A 6,706-nucleotide genomic window follows, 5' to 3' on the forward strand; every position below is an offset into this window, starting at 1 on the left:
CCTTTCAGAGGTCAAATTGCTGTCAAGAATATGAATTGGCTGCTTCGTTACAACTAATAACAAACCAAACCAAACATACGTAGGACTCACAGAAAACGCATTTAAGACAAGATACAATAACCACAAAGCCTCCTTCAGGAACAAATCCAAGAGACTTAACACAGAACTAAGCCTGTCTCTTATACACATCTAGATGTGTATAAGAGACAGTATGTATGTAAATAAATAAAAAGCGAGGTTCAACAGTAGCTTTGATTAGACATTTTATTACTACTTAGTTTCATACCACACACATGGTGTGACACTCTTCAGATAAAATTGCCTAATGACTAAAAAACATAGAAATACAATTGATATATGTAAGCTGAGCATGTGCAGAAAGGTATAGCGGTAATACAAAATATATATTTATACACTGCATAAATTGTTTAATCGGAACACTGTCAAAATTAGTTACAGTTGCACTGGGAACCTCAAACATACCATTGATGGTCACAGCAACCATAAACAAGGAAACAAATCAGCAAACCAGCAAAGGATGCAACTGCAGGAAGCCCGAGGAATGCCCTATGTCTGGCCACTGCCTCAAAGAATGTGTAATCTATCAGGCAACGGTTACTACTAATAACAAACCAAACCAAACGTACGTAGGCCTCACAGAAAACGCATTTAAGACAAGATACAATAACCACGAAGCCTCATTCAAGAACAAATCCAAGAGACTTAGGGAGCCTCGCAAAATAAAGCAACGCGTATACGAGTGGACCACGCGATGCGATTAAAGGCAGTTTAATCCCATAGTTGGCCACGCGTTGGGATTATTTTCCTGGGCTACTCCACTTCGTAGTGGGGAATTGATAACAGGCTTAGTGTAAAAACCCAACACACAAACAAAAACGTCTCGTATAAAAATAAACCCTATTGGCTCACGTTATATTTCTGAGAATTACATTAATAATTTATCGAGATTATCGTCACCGTTACGATCAAAACCAACAGACAGCAGAAATATAAAACTAGGAGAGGCCTAGGACATAGATATTATACCTCCATGGATAGGCCTAGGCTTTGGCTTACTCAGAAAAATTACGGAGTAAAATTAAAAATCGAAAACAGGCAATTTTTATGAATTTTTGTTTAGGAATTATATCTTTTTTACAGTTAGTCTTTAAAATTATCATTTCTTATATCGTTTTAGTATTAAGATTATTAAATAAAACTGTCTAGGACGACAGACAGATATCGGTCCATTACAGTAAGCCTAGGCCAACATTCGATCATGAACTTAGGGTACACTTCCTTTAGTGTTAGCGAAATACAAAAAAAAAATATTGAACTCCATATAACGTACCTTTATCTGATATAAATGTGAGCAGTTGTCCTAGGCCTATATGTTATCTATTTTAATATTGATTAATCTGGAACTTTGGTGGAACAGTATATCCATTTTATGTGACGAGAAACGTTTCAAAAAAAGCAAAAAAAATCTCTAGCTAGCAGTTACATGCACAGCTCTCACCCCTTTCTACCGATGAAACACATGTTTTGATGGGGCACAAACCTAGACTCTATTCTATTTCAATGTTGATTAATCAAGTTTAGTGTAAAAGAATATATTTATTATAGTATGATTATCAGGCTCTTTAAAAAAGGTATTTTATACTGTAAAATATTGTTTTCCCTGTGTTTTCTCTAGATTGCTGTTCAATGTATTGCTTTCACCCCTTTTCAAACAGCGAAGCACATGTTTTATTGCGTCGTTGATTAACCATCGACTCTACCATTCCTTATGGGTTATTAATTTTATAATAATTTTTCAAAATAATTAAATTTAAAATGTGTAATCATTAAATCATTTTTAAACGCTTAAATGTACCAAATCACTATGTTATTTTACTACAGGGATTTTAATTTCATTTATAAAACGCACTGGTAATGTATAAAAGTAGTTTTCAATTGTTGATACGCCACGGCGTATCAAGTGGACTTGGAACGTCTTCTTTGCAGTGTACTGCTACGCCGGCTGGAAGTTTAGGGCCTGTGGTTTTGACATACTCTCTGGGCATTCAGACTGTGTTCTCGGCGCATGTTCTCGACACATAATGTTCTCGGCACACATCATTTTTTGTAGTCTGAACGCATGCTAATGGAATTTATGTCGAGCACAGAATGTTCTAGCTAGAACCCAGTTGAACCACGTTTTCGGAACAAAATGTTTTCGAAATACGACTCTGGAATGAAGTCTGAACGTGTGCCGAGCATAAAATGTTATAACTGGGCGGGCTTCAGTGACGTGACCTGACCTGCTTTGACATTCTTCCGAGGTGCAATGTACACATGTTAGGGCAAATATAAAAATTTATTAGATTATCACTCCCGCAAGCGTAAAAAATGCGGGAATAATTTTTTCGTTTCCGCATCAATTATTTCAACAGCATAAAAATAACAATGAAATTTTGTGACTTTAAATACATTTTCTTTAAAAAACTATAAAATTAAACCTGTTTTTATACAATATTTACTATTACAGACCAAATATAAACAGTCCCCTCCCTCATCGATAAAAACAAAGGCGAAATAGGCCTAATCTATTGTTCCAATTAAAAAAAACCGCCCTTCATCATTTTTTTAGATCATAAGAGTGATAATCTAATAATATTTTCTATGTGATTTTATAATACAGCAGTACTACTGTTCTCTTGATTAATTTATGCTGTAGGCCTAAATGTTTTGGAACAAAACGAAATGCTGAAAACATGTTCTGACAGAGGAAGCACATGGAGTGCAGTCTCCGAAATGAAATTCGTTGTTGAAGTTTGGGAAAAAGGGAGATAGAAGCACAAAATACCAAAGGATCTGGGAAGAAGCAACTTTTCCAAAAGGTATCCGACAATCTTGGGATTTCCACGAAGACCCTGTGATCGTATAAATGCCAAGAACATGGTTTTATAATCTGAATGATCGTATTTCAAAAACTTTTTCGTTCGGTGTGGTATGTGAACATGTGCCGAGAACATAATGTTACGAAAACATTTTATGCCGAGTACATAATCTGAATGCGCCCTCTATGTTCTATCAAAGTAAAAGTTAGACGCTTGACTCTGGTCCTGTACTCAATGGGATATTTACTGAATTACGATCTCTTAACATATTATCATTATTTCATTCTTTAAATTGCTTTTTCTATCCATTGATTTATTGTCTATAATTTGTTCTGATATAATAGTTTGGAATAACCTTGCATTTAAAATATATTATGGTAGGCCTATATCAAAAATAAGTGCACAATAGGCCTACTATTTGTAGTCCTATTCATAATAAAGTACAGTGACCGCCAATAAATACTCAACATATACGATGAATATCAGAATTTAGTGCAGTAGGCTAAGCTAGGGTAACATTATTTTTTCCCCATTTATTTTCATTCATTCTCTGTAGGTCATTTTGAAAACAGACATTGGGCCTGGGTGTAGAGGAGTGGCGTTTTTGGATACGGTAGCCATTTTTTGGCCTAAATTATTGTTGTTCAGCTTCCAAAATGAAAAAAAAAAAAACCACTAAAATAAATGTATTGTGTTTAGATCAGATTATCATACAAGCATATATACAAGCGACTGCACACACACAGTAGATCTTGATCACTAATTAGGCCTATGTTCATGTAATAAACTATTTACGCTAATTAACTTTAATTTATGTTCTACTGAATAGCCTGGTTCACGTCGAACTTTATCTGGATATACCCGTCTTGAAACATGATACGATAATCCCCTAATTGCGTTCGATGCCAAGTTAGAGCCAGATAAACAGCCAGCCAGTTTCAGGCCATCGACGTCACATGGTGGAAAGGCTTGTTTAATAAAACATCTACTGTATTTTACGAACCTCTAGTACCAAGTGGTATTCGTTCAAAAAAAATTGTAAACTACTGTAGAGAAGGTGTGAGTTTCCACTACCTAACCTAGCCGACCAGTACGAACCAACGACAGTGCAGTAGCGTGTTCTATCGCAATCTAAGTAGTAGATTCTCTAGGCCCTAGCTACATTTACCTTCGATAAAAAACGAATTATTTTAATCGCTAGCTAGCATTCTTCCATTTAACAAAATATTGTTTTAATTTTCATTAAAACGTATGTATACTTTATGGACCTTTCTGTCCTGTTTTGTAGTTTTTAGATCACTCAATTGTGTTGTTTACATGCACTTCGCGAAAATCTAGCTTCGCGGTGTCAAATAAGTTGCTGACTTCCACACACTTTTTTTTATTTTGTCATCGTAAACATGTGCGCTCATTTTAACGACTGGTGTTGGTGGTAGTTCTTTGAAATTGAATTAATAGCGACTATTATAGCACAAATGGAAAAGATTTTATTATTAAGAAAAATATACATTATCACTTTGAAAAACGTACGCAATCGGACTTTTTAACATTATTACTTGGTCGATGATGCAAAGGGCAAAGGTCATTGGTAATATTGACTATTCGTAAAACAGACGTTTGCTGGGTTTTTACCCATAGTATTACAAATAATTTCTGAAAACCAGATTAATGAGACTACTTCGATGCTGTTGTTAGCATTGTTAAAGTACGTTGTTGCCAGCCAGAAGATGATAATGGTGGTACAATACAACAACGCTAGCTTAGATGCCTATGTTACGTAATCATGTCCTTGTAATCCGAGCCAACTTTACCGTTAAGCAAGTTAATTTACCGTTATTCTAGTAAAGTTAAGTCACTTAACTTAAGTGACTTAATTCCTTTATCTAGCTATAATTGAGTGGTTCACGTCGAACTTTTAACTAGTTAAGTGGATATATATCTAGATAAAAGTTTGACATGAACCAGGCTAATGAGCTGTTCTTGTTTGATTTTTAATTTCTGTTTGTCACTTCCTTCTTGTCTTTATTGTAATTAATTTATTTGTATCGTACCAAATCCATTTTCAAATATATATAACAAATATAAAATATAATTGAAAATGAGACTTAAAAGAAAATAATAAATACAAGATTTAATTGCACACAAAAATTCAGAGACTGATATTTTTTAGTTTATTCTATGCTTTTCCATGGTAACGTCGAGTCGTTATCACTGGGCGCCATACAAAGTGTACGGCTATGCATAACTCGGCCCGCAGCAAGATCAGTGACCCTTAATAGTCAATTTCCATAGCAGCAGAACCGTGGGACTGTTCCTATAAATAGTTCTAGAAGAAGCAGGTACTGGCATTAAATTGCGTTTATCCTGTCACTACGAATTTATTCCTCCATGCTCATGGCAACAACATGAGTTTGGCCTGGTTATAACACTGGGCGGCGTACAAAGGGTATGCATAACTCGGCCGGCAGCAAGATCAATGACACGTACACTTTGATTCAGTCTGTATTTCCATAGCAGCAGAGCGTGGGAATGTTCCTATGAATAGTTCTAGAAAAAGCAATATACTGGCATTAAATTGCGTTTATCCCGTCAATATTCATGGCAAAAACATGAGTTTGGCCTGATTATAATACAGTATAAAAGTGTATAGGAAATTTCAGTGGGTTTCGAGTCTTGGTATTCGACATTTCGGTTTTAAATTTTACAGAATAGGTCAATAACAAATGACAGGATATAGTATTAAAATTAATTCATAATAATGAATGAAACTTATGACAAAACATAGAAAAGAGACTTGTCGATAAATTACAGTACATCAAAATCACGAGATAAACCGACGCAAACAAGTAGAACAAAAACGTCGGAAAACGAACCCTAATTCACGAATTGGAATCGTCCAACATTTTTGATCAATATCTTGAACCACTCGTCGGCAACGCGAAGAGATTATAATCCCCAACCACGCGTTGTAGACGGGTATACGCGTTGCTTTATTTTGCGAGGCTCCCTTAACACAGAACTAAGCAAGTACATATGGGAACTAAAAGAAAAAAATATGGACTTTAATATTAATTGGAACATTCTCAAACAAGCTAAACCATATAACCCATCATCAAAAAGATGCAACCTATGCATATGAGAAAAATATTTTATAATTTGCAAACCCGAAATAGTTCACTTAATAAACGTAATGAACTTGTTTTAGCATGCAGGCATGAGAAATTTTGTAACTAAATTTTATTTTAACCCCTTCCTAGCTTGCAAAATCTTTCCCATGTAATTTTGCTACTTAACTTATGTTTATCACTTTAATCCCTTTCATTGCTTATCAAACTTTAATCAGACCCATCTAATAGAACCCTTTGTATTACCACTATACCTTTCTGCACATGCTCAGCTTATATCAATTGTATTTCTATGTTTTTTAGGCATTAGGCAATTTTAACTGAAGAGTGTCACACCATGTGTGGTACGAAACTAAGAAGTAATAAAATGTCTAATCAAAGCTACTGTTGAACCTCGCTTTTTATTTATTTATATCTGCTCTGGTCTACCATTGAGCACTCTGCTTATAATACTTGCGATAGTTTATTTCAGTTATATATATGTATGTATGTACTGTCTCTTATACACATCTAGATGTGTATAAGAGACAGGTTTTGTTGCGTCGTTGATTAACCATGGACTCTACCATTCCGTATGGGTTATTAATTTTATAATAATTTTTCAAAATAATTAAATTTAAAATGTATAATCATTAAATCGTTTTTAAACGCTTGAATGTACCAAATGACTATGTTATTTTACTACAGGAATTTTAATTT

Source organism: Anneissia japonica, unplaced genomic scaffold (genome assembly GCF_011630105.1).
Source record: "Anneissia japonica isolate Jap-2015-1 unplaced genomic scaffold, ASM1163010v1 scaffold562_len126453_cov116, whole genome shotgun sequence".
Classification (NCBI taxonomy): Eukaryota; Metazoa; Echinodermata; class Crinoidea; order Comatulida; family Comatulidae; genus Anneissia; species Anneissia japonica.